The sequence below is a fragment of the Xiphophorus couchianus genome, chromosome 18 (genome assembly GCF_001444195.1).
Source record: "Xiphophorus couchianus chromosome 18, X_couchianus-1.0, whole genome shotgun sequence".
NCBI lineage: Eukaryota > Metazoa > Chordata > Actinopteri > Cyprinodontiformes > Poeciliidae > Xiphophorus > Xiphophorus couchianus.
In genome coordinates this window covers 9,210,739-9,234,183 of record NC_040245.1, presented here as the reverse complement: position 1 = coordinate 9,234,183, position 23,445 = coordinate 9,210,739, and the positions used below count along the sequence as shown (strand labels likewise).

Here is a 23,445-nt window from a genome sequence, read left to right as displayed (position 1 = left end):
TATATGGAACATGTGTGTTTGGGTGTGTGTGGGTGGATGTTGTGTGTAAGTCTGCAGGAGCTGTGAGAACTAACATTCCCTGTGATGACCACAAGGCATGCAGAGGGGAGACTGGTTGTATTAGCAACAAACCTGTTCCACATCAGCATCTTCTTCATGCTACACACGCCCTCACACCCACACACAAAATGCTAAGTCTTTTGCCAGGATCAAAGGCAGGAACTGGGAATGACTCAGAGTCCAAGTGTGACAATAGCTGCACACATTATTCGTCTTCGTCTGGGTCTGTTTTTGTGGCGCTGGCGGAGCTGCAGCGGTTCTTCCCATGACCAAATCCTTCACAAACTGGGTTACTCACTTTATGTTTTAGAACTGAGAGGAATCTTGGACAGCCCACCGGAACAAATACGGTTGCCAGCGCAGCTCGGTTTCTGTTTCAGTCTCAAGGGTCTTTTTGGAAAAGGTACAAAATCTCCCAACAGTAAAAAAATTTGCTTTGACTCTTCACTCAGTAAGACTCAGTAGCTTTATGCAGTGCATATAAAACTACATGTGAGAGACAGTGAAGAACACACACTAGGAGTCTGAATGTAAATTATTTTACAATTAATCAGTCCCCTTTCCTCTGATACCCTTAGATAACATTCAGCACAACTAATTGCCTTATTTATTAAGTTGCTTTGTGTGCAAAATAATCTTCTTTCTTTTTTGTATAATGTCTTGAGATTTTATTTATTGTGAAATTGCTGTATATAAATAAACTTGAATTGAATTGAACTTCAGGTGCTTTGAGGTTTATTAGAGGACATTAGGACAGGTATCGAAACAAGGCACCACTCCTACAATGATACATGGTGGTAAAAGCATAATTTTGTTTGAGATTTAAATTTAATTACATGTTTATAGGTTAATAGCAATAAGGACATCTAATCACCAAGGTAATCAAGACATAAAAGACTCCAAATATTACAGGTTTTAAAAAGCTCAGATAAATAGAAGTAGGAAAAGTAACCATTTAACAGCTATTTGTAAGTAAATTTATCTCTGCATAAAAAGCATTTGTTTCCTTTTCATCTACATTTGGTTTCTTGAATCAGTAGATTTTTTTTATTTCATGTTTTTCTAATAAAAGATGTTTTCAGAGTTGATATCCAAGAAGCTTCATTGAATAAGCTCAGAGCAACATTCACATGGACTGAAGTGCTGCTTCTTCAGTTCCTCTTAATATTAACGCTTACTGACATAATTTAAAAATGGGCTTCACGAATGTTCTTGAACTTGAACTACATTTTTCTCACATAACTGTCCTTGTATTCTAATAATCCCAGAATTGTTTGGTTTTTCCTGTCAGATTCCTCCCGTTGCACGAATGCCAAGAATTAAAAAGCTTTGATAAATCCACCCCTAACTAAATACCAGCTATCAAACAGACAGTAGCATTTAGGTAATTCATTATTTACTGTAGCTGATATTTGCCATGACACGCAAAAAAAGGGGGGTTTCGGTTTCTTGGCTCGGCATGCTCTTTGAACTACAATTGAGGTATTCCTGGTGCCTGAATTGGAACAAATGTAAGATGAAAGAAGCAAAATAGGGAAAATATACAAAAATTTGAAATTGCAAAAACAAATCCTAAAAGTGAATCTACAGCTCTGATGCAACCATTCTGCCTTAAGCAATCCCGTCCCACCCCTCCACAAACTGTATCCATTTAGGGATTTTTGTCTAATGTGTCCACGAGGGATCCACTGTTTCTTGTCACAACCTCACTGTAAGCAGCTCAGGTTAGTACTTGTAAAACTACTTCTCCTCTTTAATACTTGAGCTCCCTGGAGCCACTGTCCTCACAAATTTAATAATCTGGATACTGCAGTCTGCATGTAGATCAGATTCTCTGCGACTTAAACTAGAAATGATTACATTTCCAGCGAAAATGCAGTGTGAATGTTGTGAGCTGAATATTTTTAGTGAAAATTGCAAAGTATTTGAAGTTAGCTGCAAAAGACTTGCAGAAATGTAAGATATAGACAGAAACAGTAGAATAAAGCAAAAGCCTGCAAAATGCAAATAAAACTACATCAACATAGTCCATTCAGTGTGAAAAAACCCTTGTAAAAACTAAAATTTGCTGGAATTAGGGTTGGAAGGAGGGTTGGCATTTGCGTTGGAATTAGATATGGAATTAGGGTTTGAATTAGGGCTGGAAGGATTAGGTTGGGAACCCTCAGTTACTGGGTCAGCATTTTTTATGAAAACTGTAAAAGATATTAAAAAACTGAATAAACCAAAGTAGTTGAAGGATGTGACTACATTTTAAAGTTTGAATGGCATTTCTAGCTGAAAGTACATGGAAGTAGTTAACTGATAACTACTGAAAATTCTGCTACAAACTTCTAGCAGAATTTTTCAGAAATTATGGGGGATGTTCCATTCATTTCAATGGAACTTAAGGTTATCACAAAAACTTAAACATGTCATAAACCATACAAGATGTCAATACCAAAAGACACAGCTGCAATGTTCTGAATGAGCAGAATATGGTAAAAGTTTAGTGGTTGAAAGCACAACGTATGCAGATGTAGTTAAGTGACGAAAATTGTATGTGGGGAAAAAGTGGAGGAACTGCCCCCAGTTGGCAGGGCATGCAATCACTCTTCGTTTTTGTACTTGTTTTTGTTATCCGTCCTTTTGACTTGATGTCATTATTTTCTTGTTATATTTTTTCCTGATGTTTTAAATGTCTTCTTCTCCTTCATCTCTCTCCTCTCCCGACACACCACCCACAGGCCTCAGCCTTTCCATAATCTCTCTAAGTCTCACTCTTGACCTCATACTCAACAAGGGTCATCTGACCCTTGTTCTTCAAACTTCACCTCATGTATTCTTCTGCCCTGACACGAAAGCAGAACTGAAGACCTCATTTATCTTTTTTTCCCCCACTTCCTCTCTCTTGGCCTCTCTGTGATCTTTTCCTGTTCTCCTGGGTTCAAATGCATCTGAAAGCAGGAATGGAGAGTAAAGGTCTAATCACCCTTTTCCACTAGCACCGAGCTCAGTGGCTCGTTCCAGCTCAGTTCTATACGGTTTTCATTTAAATTGAGCAACATCTTCAGGGTGAAACTCAGGTTCATTCACACCAGCCCTTTTTAGTCCACTTTAATCAAACATTTGTTTGTATGCCTAGAAAGTCCAATTAGTTTGGGCAGGTCATGGGCAAATAAACTCTGATGCAGACCAGAAATGCGAACACTGATCTGCCTAAAAACCTAGGTCTAGATTAAATTAAAGTGAACTGATGATTCGAGTGCATATGTGAATGCCAACCGGACCTGTGACTGCACATGGCATTCTAGGTTGGTAGGATCAAAATAAATGAGAAATGGCTTGTGGTCTTTTCCCAAAAACAAAAGGAAAACCCTACTATCACTACTCTTTTTTTGGTTAACATTTTGTGAAGAAGGAAGTTGTGATCATGTCTTGTGCTCAGTACCAGTGGTGCCAGTGCATGGCAGCCTAATCTCTGTCAGGCTGCCCAGGGGCAACGATAGCTGCAATTCAGTAGCTTGCACCATCAGTGGTCCTATGGACTTGATATAACACCACTACCTTGTTGCTGAAATGTGCTATACAAGTAAACTTTAAAGTATTCAAGTTCTCCAGGTCTGTGCTGGGAAGCAAGCCAATTTAAATTAGTTCTATCAGTTATGATGTAAATGGTTGTTGATTACTATAAAAGTGTGTAGTTTTTATTTAACTTAAAAGGAAAAAAATAATTAAACATTATTTAGGGAGCATGTGTGTATTTGAGTCTGTATATTTTATATTTATTGAAGACCCCCAATTGACGGTACCCAATTCTTGATTCTGAAATTTATTGAAGCTGTTTATTGAAGAACCAGTACAAACAGTAAAAAGAACAATTCAAATGCAATATTGCAAAAACAATCAATTTCACATTGTGTGTAAATGCATGTTAATCTTTCATCAGCCATATACATGCTAATTTATTATTGCATCAGTCACTTTTTATTTTTCATTGTCTTTTGATATTTTTTTTTTCAGCAGCAGCGATATACATTTTTAAACTGGTCATAGTGAAAAAACCTTCAAGTAGAGTTCCAGTTGATTTCTTTGACATAGAACTCAAATAATCCAATTTCTAACTACAAACAAAATGCACTACAACTTTACATTCTATGCTTCAAAATTAAACAAGAACCCATCTGCTCCAGATTGAAAGTCATCATGAAAATTAAGTCAAAGTTGAATACCAACATGACATGAGATATTATGAAGCATAATCTGAGTTGATGGCAGAAACGATCCTCCACAGATGAGAGCAAATTGTGAACATGTCAGCAAATGTCTTTCACTTAATTATCATTCTCCTTGCTAGCTGGGACATGGGTCAGAGTAGCTGCTGAGTGATCTTACAGTTGAACACGCATTCACATACATGCACACACTCTCATACACATCAGAGGGAAGTGCAACACTCAGTGTATCAAGGGGGACTTTGATGTTCCTGCTTTTGCTGGACAGCTGCGTCTGATGAGAGGGGAACGCAGACTCAACGAGCTTTGGCAGCTTTGGCTAATTGAACTGTTCACTCGCTCATCATATGGGGAAAAAAAACCTTAGACATCCAAGCTATGTGTGTGTGAGAGAGACGGGGAAACTAAGGGAGACATACAGGGATAGAAATGAAGATCTCACTCCCGCTCAGGTGTTCCCATCTTCTTTGCACTCCATTCCCACTTCTGCTCCACCTCCTTATCACGCTCCTCTCCCTCTTTTCTTCTGACCTCCACCTTTTGTTGAAACGCCTCCCTGAGTTTTCCCACTCCGCCTCCTTCCGTCCCCATCTATCCATCTTCCTCTCATCTCTTCTTTGATGTGGTGATGCAGGGTTATCTGGGTTTCTTGTCTAAGGGGGAAAGGCAGGGGGTGAGAGTGGATCGAGAGGGTGGAATGAAGAAGGGCAAAATGAGAAGAGGAGAGGGAAAAAGCAGATGGGGGATGGGGGTGGGGCTGTGGAGAAGAGAATTTTTTTTTACTTCTCCCTGTAACATCATCTTTCAGCATGCCCTTCACCTTCACCTTTAAAAAAAGAGCAAAGGCAAAAGCAACCCTGTCTTTTTCGGTCTCGTTTTTTTTCTCTCCTTTGTTAATAAAATATCCCACAGTCCCGTCTAGGATGAAAGCTGGATTGTAATTCTGGCCCGAAAATCCTATTGCCACGGTTTCAGTGAGTGCCAAAGCATGGCAGAAAACCAGCATGACCTCAGAGAGCATGCTGCACTCAAGATGTCTCTTTTTATTTGTATTTATGCTATTTTAAAATTCCAAATGAATAACATGGTAGAAAATTCCCACTTGTTACAAAGTCTGGCAATGCTTTTCTGATATTTTCTTTCTTCTCTAAACTTAAACCAAACAGTACTGAAGACATGAGCTGCTTATTAAATAACACTCATCTTAAGTGACAGTGGAAATTATTTTTTTATTTGTTTTTTTAGGTATATTTATAAGAACATCTGCGAAGAAGGAGAGTGTTTTCCCTGCCAACTTCCGCTCCTTTGAGGCCACCGGGTCAAGAAATTGCCAACCAGCCCACCTTGTACGCTGCCAACTCCATTTGAAAGTAAACCGGAACACATTCACCTACAAGTGTGCAATGCTACTGCTGATGTATCTAAATGCATGGGCATACAATTATTCTCTCATGCAAACACACAAACACATGCACACACACAGACATTAGGAGGTACTGCATTTCCTGGAGAGGATTTGTTAATTAGGAATCACTTAGCGCTATGCAGAGTGGGAGGTCTATGCTGAGGCCTGAATGGGAAATTAATTGATTAGCATCTTGTGGTCAAACAGATCAATAGCAACCCATCTTTTCACATGCAATGTCCATAATGTAATTAATACGTACTTAGGTAAGTAAACTGACCCATGTGTTCATGTAGATTTGGGCTGAGAGTAGTACAAATTATCAGTGAGCAAAGGAAAAAAAAAATCATTAGTTTACTTTCAAACATGAATGCAGTGAGGCTTCATGGATTTACAGTCTATTAGACTGTCAGTTGGTCCAGTTTTCTGACTTGGAATATTAATATCTGAACGAAATCCAAACTTTTACAATTAAGAGATAAAATAGGAACAGAATAGTCCTGAGTCCCATGTTGCTCCCTGTTGCACAAATTAGTTTCAACATGTCGGAAAAATTCCTCAGATTATGGTCCATATCAACATGATTACATCATAAATTTGCAGCAGATTTGATGCACATCCATGATGCCAATCTACTCTTTCATCAAATTTCAAAAGTGCTCTAATGGATTGAAATCTTTTCACTATCAGGGCCACTGGAATTCAGTGCTATGATAAAGACACCTAAATTCCCCTTGTTTAGCACTTTGAAATTCAGCAAGTCACCTTTAGAATTTGCATACCTAATGCATTTTGTTGGTGCAATGTGATAACCTCAGCTGTACCTTATAAAATGCCTGGTAAGTGTGTTTAAATGTTTGTAATGTACTGGTAAATAGATGCATGGGATTTTATCTGAAAAGTCATTTCTGTCTTATAGACATGAAAATACCATTTGTTGAACAGGTGATACTTGAACCACCATGCTGAAAAAATCATTGATTAATAACATAGTCAATGTACCTCTCTAGATGAAATGTTTGTTCACAATTTTTTTTTGTACATATTTCTACCACCTTTTGATCTTGATGCTGTTGTTATACTGGCTATTCCTATACTATTCTATTCTATGCTATGTATTTTGATAAGCTTTTAAGTCCATATTCTTTATCTTAATTTGAAGCAACAAAAAAAAATTATGACATCCTGCTAATCTGTTAAAAACAAAGCTGTCCCCAGCCAAATAGCTTTTTTGATCAAACTACCCTCTGTTAACTTCAGCCACATACCTCCTATTAGGCCTGTTTCGTACGATAAATTAAAACTATCGACGTCATTTTCCCTTCCTCATTTCCTTAGTGTAAAGCCCAGCCACACGACACGATCTTAGAGCTGTCAGCTCATTTTCAAAACCTGACAGACCACACATTAGCCGACAGAAATCCTAGGTATAACTGTTCAATCGGGTTCGTTCCTGCCGTGTGGTGTCCAACAATGGGCACAAAATAATGGCTACAAGTCCAGTGAACTAATTTTAAAACCAGACATTAATCAATGCTTTACTACAATCTACCTGCAATGCATGTGGCTAGTTTCAGTCCTGACTGAATGAAAATCATTATAACCTATTTACCTCACATTAACGAAGAACAGCTGAAAAGTTACCGGGTTTACCAACTGCTGTAGCAATTTCGCTCCAACTCCTCCTCTTGTCATTTCTATATTCTTTGCATGTTGAATAAACATTAATGTTGTTTCCACATATCATCTCCAATGTCCGCTGGACTTTGGGTTGCGCCGTGTCAGCTGTTTGGGATTCCCCTCTGTAATTTCCCCTCAGAAAGACTGAGAGAATCCGTGCTTTCTGATTGGTTACCTGTCACATTCAACAGGCTGCGTTAAGATCCCAGTCGGGGAAAACCCCTGATTTGGATCGGAGGGGTCACGACGATCTACCGTAACACACAGTGTGAACTATTGCATCAGGTAGTCGATGTGCCCATCTTCTCTATTTAAATCTAATTATTACTGAAGGGCAATATAGTATACAGACTTCATAATCTGCACTCTTTTGGTTGAATGCAGTATTTATTTCCACTTTGGCTTTATGTTGTTTAGTTTTTGTTAATGGAGACTGAAAATCCATTTTATTTTTGTTTTTGGTTGTTTTGTTTATTTTGTTTACCAGTTCCAGTGTTTAGTGTTCTTTTGAAAATAAAGTGTATCTATCTTTGGCAGGAAATCGCATGCATTATTACTTCCATTAAATCAGTGTAAAAAGATGTTCAAACAATATTATCGTTTATCGCAATAATTTTTGAGACAATTAATCGTTCAGCAAAATTTGCTATTGTGACAGGCCTACCTTCTATCAATATAAAAAAAATTAGTGTTTGAAAATTGATGCAGTGATCTATGACTCTTTCACCTACTTTGTAAACAGGAGCATGGGCACATTTTGTGTGAGTGCACTTGTGCATATCTACCTGAACTCCCTGACAAATTTGATCGATTGTAAAGTTTGCTGAGGAGAGAGAAATGTTTCCATCTTAAGATATTTCTTAATTTTTTTTTCTCAAATGATGTACACAAAACTCCTCCCGTCACTTTAATGTGGCAAAGTCATTACCAGGGTTACTACTTACTACTTGGATGGCAAAACTGTGTGACAAATTAAGTAAACACAAAGACTTAAATTTTATATATGAGAGCATTTTGTCAGCTATCACTCTAAGACTTACCGACCCCAGATTTTTTTTTATCATGTGTAAATATAAATCTGAATGCACTTACAGTGGGATGTGATGTGGTTTGTTGTATTCACTTGGATGAGCTAAGGTGTGTAGCGTCTTCCCATGGACTGACAGCAGGTGGGTCCCATGTCCCCTGCAGGATGCGTTGATTAGATTGGCCCAAGCTGAGCCAGGAATCCAGCCGAGCGCTCTGAGGACTGTACCAACATGTCATGGGGATGCACTAATGTTTGCATGACACAGACCTGTGGGGAAACAATCACAAAATACAAAGAATTCAATACACTCGTGTAAATAGTGTTTCTACTTATCATACTCTCTTATATCTACCGGTGAATAGACAAATGAATTATCATAACTTATTTCTTTGTAAAGGGCAACTAAATGAAATTACTTTCACTTATCGCTTTTCTATCTGCAAATTCTTTTTAGCAGGTGTTATTGGACGTTATCTTAAAAAGAAATGTGTTAACTTTTATTTTTTTATAGTTGAAAGTTTCAAATTCCAGATTTTCCTTTGTTTCTAAATGCACCATCTTGCGCAATTGAAAAATTTTAAGGTGATATTAAATGGCAGTCCTGTGAGAACACTGTTGCAGTAATCAATGTGACTAAAGATAAACGCAGGGATGAGTTTCTCATCTATCAGTATTTCTCATCAGTTCAGACTATCACATTCCTGGTTTGATTTGTCTATTATTTCCATTATATAGTTCCAGAATGGTCCTAAACGCAATAAGCACAACAAATTGAAATAGTTCTAGTTAAAATCTGAAGCCATGTTTAGTTGTCTTAATGGATAAGATGGCTAGTTGTGATATTTTCAAATGTTTACAACACATTCTTATCTTCTATTTGACAACTTGTTTTTAATGCCAAGCATCAAAAACATTAGAATGCAAATGATTTATAAATCGGGCAGAATGACCCGAGTTGGTTGACTTTGTCAAGATAATGGTGCATCTCAAGAATTGTGAACAATTTAACATAAATTTATCAATTTCACATAAATGTCAAGGTGACGATCCTCATCAGAAAGTTTCATATTGACAGTAACTGGACAGACTTTGTTTAGATGAGAAATATTGTGACATTTTTATGTTGCACAACCTTGTGATATTTCCTGTTACATTTGTGCTTTGAATAGTGATACTACTTTTCACTTTAGGCTTGATCTCTGGTGATCTTGGAGTGTTTCTGAACATCTTTACCACTTTCCTTTCATCTGGTGGTGACAATCTGGGCTAGATGAGTAAAGCTTTGGCTCAACTGGGTTTTCCAATAAGCCATAATCCCAAGCACTTATCAAAAGCAGTTTTGGTATAGATAAAGCTGGCCAGGCATAAAGCCCCTCAATGTTCACCCCGACCTCAATCTTAAGAGAAATATACAAAAGTTGTGTTCTTTGCCATTGCCAAAATCAACTATATCAACCACCAACAATTGTTATATATTTTGCCACAATAACCCCATATACTTGTTGGCTATATAAACAATAGGCATGGATGCCTAAATATTAGTGGGGAAAATATTTGAACCTGGATGTAAACTTTTTACTCATTGTGGAAAAGTAAAAATAAATAAAATTCAAACTAGGGGACTTGGTTCTTGTAAAAAGTATTGTTATATTATCATTCTATCTAAAACTTACTAAAACCTCCACATTGATATATTAATGCTGTAATTTATAAAGAGTAAATTAGGCTTTTCTAAAAATATCAGACACTTTTTGGAGATGACAAAAGACAACTTATATTCTTGTTGCTCAGTTTCTAGTACATTTAGAAGAGAAAAAAAACACCCAATGGGACTAAAATTCCCTGGAGAGCCAGAAATCTCTGAGTAAAGGTACATACCGTACATAGACGGAGACATCACACAGGCTGAAAAAGAGTGACATGAAGACGTCTTATTGTGGACGGATTCAGACAAATAGATGGAGAGCGAGCTTGAAAGAATAAATGTAGGAATCAGAGTGAAGAACGGAGAAAGATGGCATTGGAAGAATGGAAGGATGAAGAAAGAGAGCCAGAAACAGAGGGATCTTGCAGTACCTGTGATGGATGAGCTTTAGCCCAGGTGTGACGGCGCGACCAAATTAAATCACTGAGCAGACAGCAATGAACGAGAGACAAGGTTATCACGTTCACCTCCTCCCTCTTTCTCACACTCCCCTCCTTTCCCTGTCTACCACCCTCAGTTGGAGACTCACTGGGCTGTTCTCACTTTACTATCATCAGCTCAGTGCTTTTCAGCGTGTAGTCCACAGGGAGAACAGGCCTTTGTTTCTAAGTTGTGTTAGACACATTTCAATCATTGGCCCTGGGAGCCTTTTTTCAGCTAACTCTTACTTCTACTCGGTGACGTGATAGATGTGGCTGTTCATTACAAATCATATTGTTACGTAATCTAATAAAATAGTACATCTCTAGCTGTAGCATTATATGGATACTTTTGTCTAGATTTGCTCTTTAGACTAGACTGATTGCCTCTGTTCCCGTCCCAAATTTAGCACATTTCCTTTTTCCGCCACACCATAGATGATCTATTTATTACATTGAGATCTGAGTGATGTGGGGTCCTAGAACAAGAGTGAGATGGGGCATTATCTTGCTGGAATAACCCATTAGATGGATGACAGGCTGTGGCTAATTATTAATTAGGAAGCAAAAATATTAAGGTAGAATGCTAAATATCTAGCCTCAAAATATATGGTTACTCATTGTTGCTCATTTCACCTCTTTGTCATTGTTTCTTCTAGACAAGTTCAACATTTCAGCTTAAAACGTATGATGAGTCGTTTTAATAGCAAAACAGATATTTTGTAGATCCATTGGGAGCTTACCAATGGATCTACAGCATCAGTGACTGCGCCAGCTCACCAACAGAAGTTAAATGGAGGTTCACAAGATCCAGCTTTTATTTAAATAGTCCACTTATCAGGTATCAGCAAGTTAATAAATATCATCAACTCAATAGATATTTAGCTTTGAGCTAAACACCTAGCTGAGCTCTAGCTGAAATTTAAAAAGCATAGAATGTCTTTATGTTGCAAATATTTTACTGTGTTTTTATACAGATGTAACACTGAAATATGTCTAGATGTGTACAGACAACCATGTCTTTTTGCTAAAAAAAGACCATGTCATGTTCAGAGCATTTTCAATTATTTCGTTTGTATAAAATGCTTTTTCAACAACTAAGTGCACCACAGAACTGGAGTTTATTAATGTATTGGCAATGAGTCAAACCAATAAAATTGGTGCTTACAGTATAACTGTTTCATTTCTGTCATCATCATTCCATTTCCATTAATTTCCCTCCAGATCATTATAATGTGTGCCATCAATCACAAGACCAGACCAAGTGATGTGTGTAGTGATGGGAACCGCTCTGCCCCTTCCTGCTATATACAAACGTGTTGATAGAAGAGGCTCCTTTAATGGTGAATGTTCCCTAACCTCTGACCTTCGACCATTGCCAGACATAATGACTGCTGCCATACTGTTAGCGCTGACATGAAGGTCCGTATGCTGCTGTGTTATTTGGACAATGACTTGACTTGTTTGGGAGAACAATGAATATTTCAAGGCGTTTTGTTTTCTAAAATGACAAAGATGGATGGAACAATGTTTTTTGAGGTAGAGAGACTACAAAGGGAAGAAAGACTTAGAATTCGAGGAGGTTTTGAATCACTAAAGTTGTTTATTTACTTCAGTTTTGCTAAAGCGAATTCATCAAATTCCCATTTGTCACTGAGACACTTTAAAGGTTTCCTCAGTTTGCTTTTGCATGAAAAATCATAGTTCATGTCACTCTTTCTGCAAAAAATATGACAAACTGTTATACAAGAATCCAGCAGTTAAATCCAGGCGTAGACTGCGGGGATCATGGTTTCCATCAAAAGCATGATTTCAATCCGCCGGATTTCTTAAGCAACCATTCCACATGGCTTCTATTTCAGCTGATAAACAAGTTCCGAATAAATTAAAGGCTTCGCTTCACTTTATTATATTTATTGTGCGGTTTCTCATGCAATCCTGCATTCTAGCTAGTGCTGTTGAGTCACGGGCTAATTCAAACTCTAATCTGAGCAAGTAAACTTCAAGCAGAGCATCCAGGGCTGATGTACACAGGCTCACATCCACATATGCACACAGGCTCACATCCGCATATGCACACAGGCTCATCATCTGCAGTCTCATTATGTTGTTGATTCTTCATCTCCCGACAGACAGAGCTATTTACCCAGTGTCTCTGAGTCGAGGGAGAAGGATAATGAGACTGATGTGTGCAGGGGTGCGTTCTGGGTAATTTGTTTGATACAGGAGCTGATGGGAGGTGAGAAAGATCAAAAGATTAAAACAGCTCTTTTCCCCACCTTAAGCCTCCCTTGATCTTTTCCCAGCCCTTCTATGGTAAAAATGTTGATAAGACATGGATGCTCCTATCTGATTGTGGTTTTTATTTAATTCTTACTCTTTAATCTTCTGTAATTTAGATATTACAACCTTACAGGTACCAGCACGTGCAAGCAGAAAAGTGGCTTCCTGAAGGGGTTTTGCCGTTTCCTGACCCTCGACCTTCTACCGTTTCATTAGTTCATTCTGACCTTTGAACCCATAACTAGAAGCCTGAAGGGGTGGATGTTTCAGGATTCAGGTAACAAAAGGGAGTGCCAACAGAACTTTATCCCATTCTTTTGTTCTTTATATACAGTGCCAGAGGAAAGTTTGAATGTTTTGATGCTTGATAGATACAATCCCAATAAATACATATAAATTAAGAGAAATATGGTTTAAATTAGGACTGTGACAAATTAATTTCTATTAATTACATAGATATTAATGCGCTAATAATTTTAATTGCAATTAATTGCATCTTTTTTACATGTGTGTTTCTTGTACACTTATAAATCTGATGCACAGGCCTCTTGACCTACAGGGGGTTAATTTTTATTTAAAAAAACTATGTGATGGGACACTAAAAGAGATGATCAATGTAAATATACAAATCTAAAATATTATCTCCATGCAAAACATGTTGCTGTAAGCAAAGATGGCCCCAATACTAAAGTCAGGATTCACCGTGCATATGCTTAAAGAAGCAAATAAGTTTCATGAAGAAGTAGACGTTTTATTTATCTAGCACTTTTTTTCAGCAACAAGGCAGTTTAAAGTGCCAGGAACACCTGTTCATGAATGAAGATGTGTTTCTGAAAAAGCTGAATGAGTACAGTAACACTTGGCACCAATAAAAATTGTTTCAAAGTTGATGATAGAGCTTCAGTTGTCTAGTAACAATAGCTGGAGAAGTAACTTGACTCTTGTCTGCAGTAAGTCAAGGTGAAGGTCAAAAAATACCACTCATAACAAATTGCTTGTATAATATCTTATCTTGTAAAGCTCCAGAACATACAGAGGTATAGAAAAGCATTAAGATCCACATTTCTTCCTGCTCCTATTGGAGACAATTCAGCAATACATTACATTGTCTTTCACCTTTGAAACTTTCCACAGGAAATTCTTTCCACTAAAGGAAGTCATACAATGCACCCATGCACAACAACCACAGTCTAGTCTAAGATCTCTTGGTTCAAACTTTGTGTTGGACTAAGTATGAAAGAATTTGAAACAATCACTAAAATTGTATCAAATGCCTTTAAGATTATTTACTGCATATTGTAACCACAACAATTAAATGCCTTATGATGGATGAAGTTTAAGCCAATGAATATTCAATTAACTGTCAGAGTAATGTTGAACATATGCAGTCTTCAAAAATGCTTTTAAGTGGTCTAGAAGGGGAATTTCCAAAACTTTAAAAATCTAACGGCTTGTCAAGAGTAGTTGCTGAGAAATAATTGATCAAATGCTGATTTTTGTATTCAGAGAATTTATATGTAGTTTATTGTTTAAGCATCTGCTCAACAGTCTGGTCTGTTTGGCAGAAGTATCTTTTATAAAATTGTTACTGCACACGGTTGCAAAGTTGAGCTAGTCTTTAGGTTGCCTCTGGTCATTCATAATTCACCATCGGAGTCGGCCATGTTCCATACAGATGGAAGCTCTTAAAAATGAAGCTGTTTTGTGGAACCACAGGAGGTAAGGGTGAAGCTCAGCGGGGTTGAAATTGAGAGCTATTCATCAAATGTGTGTCGGACTTCTTCTATTTTTAAAAAGGGTAAAACAAAGATTTCATAAAGCTCAGTTATTTGAAAAAGGTGCCTGTCCACTGACTGTAAGACCCCTTATGGTTTTGCTCTTTTTTTCAAGCATCACTAGAAGAAACTTCCCTTGGCTAATTTTTTTCCCCATTTCATTCCCTAGTGTTAAGGAAATATGTTTTAGTAAGCCAACAATGTGAGGGTGTTAAACTACCTTCTTTGGCAATCCAGAAGCAAGAGTCAAGTTCAGTCAGACCTCTCCTTTGTCCATTCTCACACAAGTCACACCAAGACAGCTAGACCATGATAGAGAGAAAATATAAGTTATATACTAAGTTGCTGAAATATTCTATATTGATATAATTTTAAAGATAATATCTCTTATCATTATCATTCACCAAAAGAGAAAAGGAAACATCTACGGAGATGGACAGAAGATCTCAGAAGTTGAGTATTAAATCCAAAATCATTAAAGGATTTGAATTTGCTGACATTGCAGTTTAGAAGGACTTCACATTTAATTTGCATCTTTATAGTTCTACTCTGTTGTTTACATCAGACTCCAGTATCTAAGGCTTATAACATCTCTGACCCTATATGAGCTTAGCACAACAGCCAAGCAATTTAGGCTGAACAAACCCAAATTTAATGCACGGTTGCTAAGATGTATTCACAGCAACGGCATAAAAGGTGACATTTGAAAGGTAGCACATTAGTGAAATGCACCAGATACATTAATTCAGTGTGGCTAAAAGCCTTGTTAGCATTCACAATTGGATTCAGAATGTACAATAATGAGGGAGAGGCGAAGGCTAGGGGAGAGGGAGCACGTGGAGTGAGACAGATGCAACAAAAGGACGCAACAGTGAGAGGAGGAGAAGAGAGGAAGAGCGAGTCTTTCATGTGTCTCTCCTGAGTTTAAAAAGGCCTCCCTTTCATGTGAGCATTGTCATATTTTATCTATTCTCAGTCCATTTGCCCCACCTCCCTCCCCATGATAAAACACCACTCTTTTACTGCGGACAATCGAACGAAAAGTGCTCTGTGTCAGAGAAGAGTGATGCATCCAGATGAAAGGGCAATATGTGTTCAGGCAGCCATATGTAAGAAAACAAAAGATGCATTTAAAATAATCCTAGGAATTTAACTCTGATACTGCAGAGTTATATGTATAAGATACAGCATAGTGCATTTGAAAAGCATTACATGTGAAATTAATGGAAGAATATTTATTTGCTTAAATCTTTTCTATCTGTATCAACAGGATATTATGGGTTAATTATTGGTCCAGAAGGACAATGGCCCCTCCACAGGTTAGATTTCCCCTCAGTGTGCCTTTTCCCAGTCTGAGACTGGGAAGAGGCACAGAACCTTCCACCACCACCAGTGGATGAGAGGGTCCCATCACTTCCCTCCCAGCCTGGAGTGCCTCTTACTGGCCACTATAGGCTAGAGTTCTCCCCTCGGTTTGGAGGTTTGGACTTTGAAATTTTTAGAGTATCATCATCCCTTTTGTAAGGCATAAACACAACAGCGGGTGGGAAAGTTGACTTCAACAGAACTTACTCAGCAAATGTGTTTCCATTTTCCTTTTTGATCATTAATTCTTTTTTTTGGGGGGGGGGTGATCCAAAAACCACCTCAAGATAGCCTTGTTGTTTCTGTGTAAATCAAAGCTTAGTGTTCTATGTGATCAACTAAACAAACATGACAGCAGTTTACAACTCTACAAAACACAATGCAGCTGACATGGAAGTTTGCATGACTCGCTTTTTTCAGATTGAGGCTGTCTTGGCATTGCTTCACCTACAGTATATGTTAGCATAAAAAGTTTGTCTTCCTTTCACATAGACATGGTAAAAGTGTTATCTAATGAAGCAGGCAAGATATTAAGAGTTATAACCTTTGAGAGCAGGACAGACAGCTCACCTCCATTTATGTCTCTTATATTCAAAATCCTTATTTACATTGCTTCCTGAAGATTCACAACAGATTGTTCTTTTCTTCATTTCAGTTATTGTTTGCTTTTCCTTGGCTCCCAAGACATTTACAGAGCCCCTCTTTCTGTTGTCCATGGTACTTTGGGGTGTGATTTGGTTCCAGGTTACAATAGGTTCCACCTACTGATTTTAATTAGACCTGATGTGTTGTTTTGCTCCCAGGGTGAATGTTGAGTCCGGTTCTGTTCAGTTTCCTTGTGAAGTAGGCCAAGAACTGTTGGCAGTCGCTGAGCTATAAAACACTGAGGGCGTAAGAGGTTTGGTAGAAGAAGCTGGCAAGCAAAGAAGGCCCTGAAAATAACTTTGTATTTTTGTTTTCGGATTTAGTTCATTCATACGTCAGTTTGTCATAGTCAAGTTGTACATATTGAATATTGTCCCACAGTATTCACTAGTTGCGATTTTGCCTATTGTGATGTCTATTAAAAATATTTTGTTTCTTTTTATATTTATGAAAGCTTGCAAAGGATTATGTGCTCGGAGTCTGTGGAAATGAGCTTGTCTGAAGTTTGTTTTGATATCTCTTATTTATTTACACACAGACACATTCTTATGCTGGAGAGGCAAGACGCCCCTCCCCTGCTGCGACAGTTTTTATTGGAATTTCCCACTTCGCTGTGGAATAGCTTTTTGAAGGATCTGGGAGTAGTGATGCAGTGCCTATAATTCAGAGGGAGGGACAGCCAGTTTTTCTTTGAAGATGTAGATGTTGAAGCTTGAGGATCCCTTTTTTTCTTGCCGGCTGTTTGTGCTTTTTGTTCTCAGACAAATTAGCCGCTAACTCTGCAGGAAAAAGCAGTAAATCACAAAAGTGAAGCCTGCTTTACAAGCCTAAAGAAAAACAGCTTTGGTCTCTTACTTAAGTGTTTATGCCATTGTAGGAACAAAAGAAGCAGCATAGGAAATACAATGTACTTTTTTTCTACTGGGTTTTCAAAGGCCAACATTCAGTTGCAAGACGGAAAAAAGTATAGTTAGGTCAAAGGCAAGGCAGGGATACTCCTGCACAGGATGCAACTCTCCATTAATTATTAAATCTAGAAATTCTAGACAGTTATGTAAAATGTGTGAAGGAATGCCATTAGTGCCTGGATTTATCTAAGCAAATAGTTAATCTCCCACTGGAACCCAAACAGGGATCCAAAAAATGTCAGGGAATGACAGCAAACTAAAATGTACACTGTCTAAAGCACAGCACAGCAAAGTTACAGTGATAAACAACAAAAAACAATAATCTAGCTCAGAAAGGAGTTTTTCTGAAGAACATGAGACCTGGTAGGAAGCAGAACCAAAAGCTGCTCACTCATTCTCTAAGACTATGCTGTCCTTTGCACACCGACCTGACTCTTTGCTTGAAGCTCATATTTACTGAATACTTCATTAGGTTCACCAATTTAACTGCTTGTTCACAGAAAAAAGTCAGCAAATCATATTGGAACCGCTCATTTAGGCATTTAGGGAATTAAATGACTTTAAGCATGGCGTCATTGAACATTTCGGAAACTGTGGATTTATTGGGATTTTCATACACAGCCACCTCTAACTTGCAGAGAATAGGTGCAGAAAGAGGAAATATCCGGTAAGCATCAGTTGCATGGGCTTCTTACAGAGGATCAATTTACAAACATACTAATTTTAGTCCAAACTCAGTTTGTTTCTGTTCATTCATGTTTGTTCGTGGTAAAAATGTGTCTGGAAGAAGACCTTCAAGTTCTATGTTCTACAAAAAAATAAACGCGGTTCACAATCTCATTTGAATGCATTTAGTTGAACACTGGTTGCACCATAGATTGAAAAAAAGCTAACTCTGTCACAAGTGTAATGCAGCTTCCTTTACAGTAATCATTACTACATAGGCAACAATTGGCTAGACCAGTGGTTCTCAAACTTTTTTCAGTGATGTACCCCCTTAAAAATATAATTTTAGTCAAGTACCCCATGACACGGGCAAAACATTTTTGGAATAAAAAAGAGGTACAGTGCTGTAAATACCCTGTAAATACTGAATATAAAATTCAGTGTATGAACACACATTTATATTTTATCGAACTTTTTACAAAATAATTTTTCCCAAGACTAATTATGAGGAGCCTACTGATTTTTTAAAGGTATTTTGAAAAGCTTCACGTACCCCCTGCAGTACCTCCAGGTACCCCCAGGGGTACGCGTACCCCCATTTGAGAACCACTGGGCTAGACCAACATTCATGTTCATAACATGGATACGTTGTCGAAAACTTTGCACCTCTCTTCCACATCCAAATATTTTTGGGTGTGAAAAACTGATGTTTAAAAAAATATAATACGCTTTCAAATAGATTTATTCTAATTTCAAAAAAACTTGTTCTAAACAGTGTATTTAGGAACCTTTAGACTAGGATATTCTCAAAGGAGCCTTGTGTTACTGTATTTACCAAGCACTCTGTCTGTCTCTGCTGGAAGAGACAGTAAGTACATGATGCCTTCTCGTTCATTTTTGCTCCAGTTTTTTCCTGTGGGACCTATGAGGAGCAGAAGAGGAAAAAAGGGGGGAAGTTGAGGTTGGGAGAGTCTGTCTCCCATTAACATTATCTCTATGGGAGCTCAAAAATGAGTTCTGTCAGCAGAACACGGACCTGCTGTCAAGGAAAGAACGTGAGAATGAGAGGGAGGTATGAGAAGAAAGAAAGTGAAGGGAGAGGTGTTACCACAGCATGCTGCTAGTCTGGGTTTTATGAGGAACACTATTTTTCACTTATTACAAGAAATCTAGTCAAAATATTTGAGTAAAATAAAAGCTTCAACACTTGAGATCTCTCTCTGTACTGACTGGAAGCGTTAACACTGTAATCACTACGATGTCTTTCAGGCAGCTTTGAACACCAGCCTAATTCCTAACAACAGAGAGCAATACTTGAAATTCACCCTGCTGTCCTGTGGCCAACAGCGAACAACTGATTCACAAATGCCTCGTTTTATGGACCTCTGTTAGGATGACGGCTTGGTTGGCAGCAACACTGTAAAAAGAAATCCACTAAAGCAGCCTCTTAGTGCCAGACACCTTGTTTTAGAGGAGTTAGACTGAGTTCTGCCACATCAGTTATGTACAGTTTCATAGTTTTTATGATTAAGAACGTCATAATACATTGCAAAACTATGCACATCCTCAAACCATTTTGGAATTTGTCACATTAAAAACCACTAACTTCAATGTGTTTTTGGTGAAATTTTTATATAGCAAACACCTGGTGGAACTGCGAGTCCGCCGAGCTAAACACACAAACTACATCAAAGTTCAACGCTCATAAAAAAGGTTGAAAATAGGGAGTGTCGGGAATGTCAAAGAGCAGGAGCTTCTTAAAGACACAGCCCCAATTTCAAAGCATCAAATTGGGAAGTAAATTACTTTTAAGTCATGTTTGATGTATACAGAATTTTTATAGCAACTAAAGGTAACATTGATATTTGACTGTGCTTTAAAATGCCACTGTGTTCCTTAAAAATACATAATGCTGCACCTTTAATATTATGACTTTCATCCATAAAGATACGTAAACATCCAGAGGGCATGAGAATTTCCACTACAATGTAAATCTAACACCTGAAACATTACACCTAAGACAACATACAGGTAAAACTGCCTCTAAAGGTTTGAGACAATGGTCTAAAATCATAAAGGAGACAAGTTCTTATCTTTAAATTCACCCTGTAGCCCATTTGCTGACAGATAATTAGCTAAGCAAATATTTCCCTTGTTAAAAATGTGGAGAGATCTCTCAGTGACTTTATGATGTCTAAGTGATACCTTTGCCAAACACAGCTGACAAGCAGAATGAGTACAGCTGAATATAATTATGAAGCTTCATCAGTTCTCTTAAAGAAGTAAACGATGTGACTTGAAAAACGTTGCATTTTATGGTAAAGCCTTATGCTGGCACCATGACAGGCTATGCTTTTAATCAATTTCGTTAAGTAAAAGCAAAAGTTCTTGTTTTTTATTTCTGTCAGACCAACTCCTTCAGTAGGTTTGTCAAGAGATCTTATGACACACAATTTTATGATACTAAAAAGACAAAATGTTTTATGTTAAAGTCAAATATTTTTCACAAAGCACTACCCAACTACAGTTATCATGTGACTTTGTCTGGTTAAGTAGTTCTCTGTTATGATGGTAGATGTTTTAAATTTGACATACTGTTTCAAAGTTTGAAATGCAGTGGAGATGTTGAAGTTAGAGTGGAAGTAGCATCTGCCCTTTGAGTTCACAGTGTCTGCAAACCATTTGGATGACAAACAGCTACAAAACCTATGCAGAGGTCTCAGCCCAGTTTAAATTGTCTGCCCAACTTTTTAATTCTTGGAGAGAAAGAAAAATATTAATTAAGAAAGGTGATGTATAATTTGTAAATGCTAAGAGTAATGTGACATGCTAATGGTAATGATGCTAAATTTGACATCTGCTTAAGTGTTTAGCTCTAGCATTGATTAGCCTGAACTGTATCATATTCATTAAAACAGTTTGTGAATTGTGAAACCATTATATACACAAACAACACAAAGAACTGGATGCTTTCCAAAAAATATTACTAAAATCTCATCTCGTCTCACAAACCTATATCATGAGCTGGTTGTATCCTGAGACATGTAGTTTACCAGTGACAAAACTTTCTTAATGGATGAGGGATTGTACTCTTCTTTTTTCCTAAAAGATTATTCACCTGGTAGATCAAAACCTATTAAAGTATTTATTTCGATTAGTAGTTGTGGTTGGTCGTGACTGATTTTCATGAGTGCTTATCTCCAGCGATCAGTGGCCGATAAGCAGTGTATACTCTGGATGGGTTGATAGTCCATCACAGAGGGCAACATGGAAACACACAGGACAGGCAACCACGCATGTGCAGACTCACATCTATGAGTAATTTAGAGAGACTAAACAACCTAACAGCAATGTTTATGGATTGTGGGGGGAAGGGAGTAACTGGAGAAAACCCTTGAATGTAGATGGAGACCAGACCAGGATCCAATCACAGAATCATTTTGGTTGTTCTTTTTGTCTGTTTTAGTGGTGTTTGTGTCCAATGTTTTATTCTATGGATCAAGTGACTCACTTGGGTCACTTGGGGTTTGTAAAGTGCTCTATAAATAGAAGTTGATTTGATTAATTTTAAGCAACAACGATAACCACTACACCCCACGCAGCCCTTTTGGTAAACCACAGCAACGTAACTTGAATTAGCACTTTGCTGTAACAGTTCATCTGTTACAGGAAAGTAACAGATATACTACAGGCCTGTAAAGCTGTTTTAAGCCAGTGACTGTGGAAGCAACTACTCATCAGATTTTTTTTCTAAAGACAAACAAATGTAAGAAGTGAGATAGGTTAAATAAAAATAACCATTCTTAGATATTTTAGTACATATTTTAGTAGTTCTCTTTGTGACAAGCACACACAAAGAGAAAAAAAGGACTAAAACAACATGCAAAGTTATATAAAACATGAGCTTCTATTGCAAAAATAGTGTGTATTTTTACTGTCATCACAGATCAAACATTGAATGTCCATTAAGGCATTCTTGCTCAGTTAAGACATATGAGTCATATTTACTAAATGTCACATTTATTCAAAAAGAAGAAGAAAAACAGCTTCCCTAAAAGATGGAGCGAAGTGCTCTGACAGAAGCAGAGGTGAAAGGGGATGGATGGTGTTGAAATGAAGTGCAGATAAAAGGACCAGACAGCGAAGTGGACACTTGGGCCATGTGCAGAGCTTCAAGTCTCAAATATGTTTGACATCACTGCTGAGCCACACAGATTTTTTTTCTCCCATGTGCCAAACCAAACATGAAGCACATGTCCACGTTATCATATTTGTGGAATAAGCAAGTGGAGAGACGGGTGAGATGAATGAGACCAAAAATAAAATAGTGAGATGTAGGTATGTGTTGCTTGTTATGACTAAAACATCCGAAACTGGAGAAAAGCAGTTTTGTTATACATATTTTTTTTGCTGTAAACATGGGAACCATGTCGACAGTTCAAACACGAGAGGAGGAAATCCCCGGTGACAATTATGACAGCCAATTCTTACACATCTCTCATTCACTGGTGTATCAGTGAATGAGTTTTCTTATTCGAGGGATGATCAGTCTCTCTCAAACGCTACTGAAGCTTTTTCTAAAGAGATACAAAATAAGCAGCCGCTGTCCTCTCACCATGTTAGTGGTCCAGTGGGAGTACATGTGGAGCATTTCAGGCTGGTGCACATCCATTAGTGCCCTGTGCTTTTGTAGTAAGGTCATCAGCTGGGAAGAAGCGCTGCTCCACGTTTCACATGATGCCTCACTGCATTTGCAGCCAATTTTTGTTGAAAATATGAAAGTTGGTTCTGAAAACTGACCTCCACCAATGAGAAGGGAAGTAAAAAGAAGTGAAGTAGAACATATGTACACAATGCCTTGCAAAAATATTAACACTCTTTCAATATATTCACATGGTTTTCAAGTTAAACTGAACCTAACCTACCGAATTGTAGTCTGGCAATCTCAACTTGGAACAGGTTTGTATTTCTTTTTCACAATTTCTCAGTTGGATTTATGATTCTTTTTTTCTTTTTGCTGTAATCCATATTTATCAAAATTAACATAAGTAAAACATCCGTGTGGAATGAATATATAAAATTATTGAATACTTGACACTTTACTCTTTTGAAATTGTTGGACTACTTTCTGCTCTTTTTGAGGATTTATTGGCTAAAATAAATCCAGTATCAAGGAGGTATGCATCTCGAGTTTTGACTTCCACTTAGTTTGGGGCTTCTGTGAGAAATGTAGACCGTCAGCCTTCCTGCTTAAATCTATGAACTGTGACCCCTTACCGAGACAGTCGTG

The 23,445-nt window shown here is 37.7% G+C and overlaps 1 long non-coding RNA gene across 2 annotated transcripts in view; it reads left to right on the top strand.

Annotated features, from left to right (window-relative positions):
• The window catches only part of LOC114161309 (uncharacterized), an 81,737-nt gene that overhangs the window by 5,598 nt on the left and 52,694 nt on the right, over positions 1–23,445 (top strand). Inside the window, exon 2 of one of the 2 annotated variants that reach the window (XR_003598983.1) lies at positions 5,520–5,644. The exons of the other annotated variant lie outside the window; for it this stretch is intronic. This is a non-coding gene — a long non-coding RNA (uncharacterized LOC114161309). The remainder of the gene's footprint in view (positions 1–5,519; positions 5,645–23,445) is intronic. 2 annotated transcript variants of the gene reach the window in all.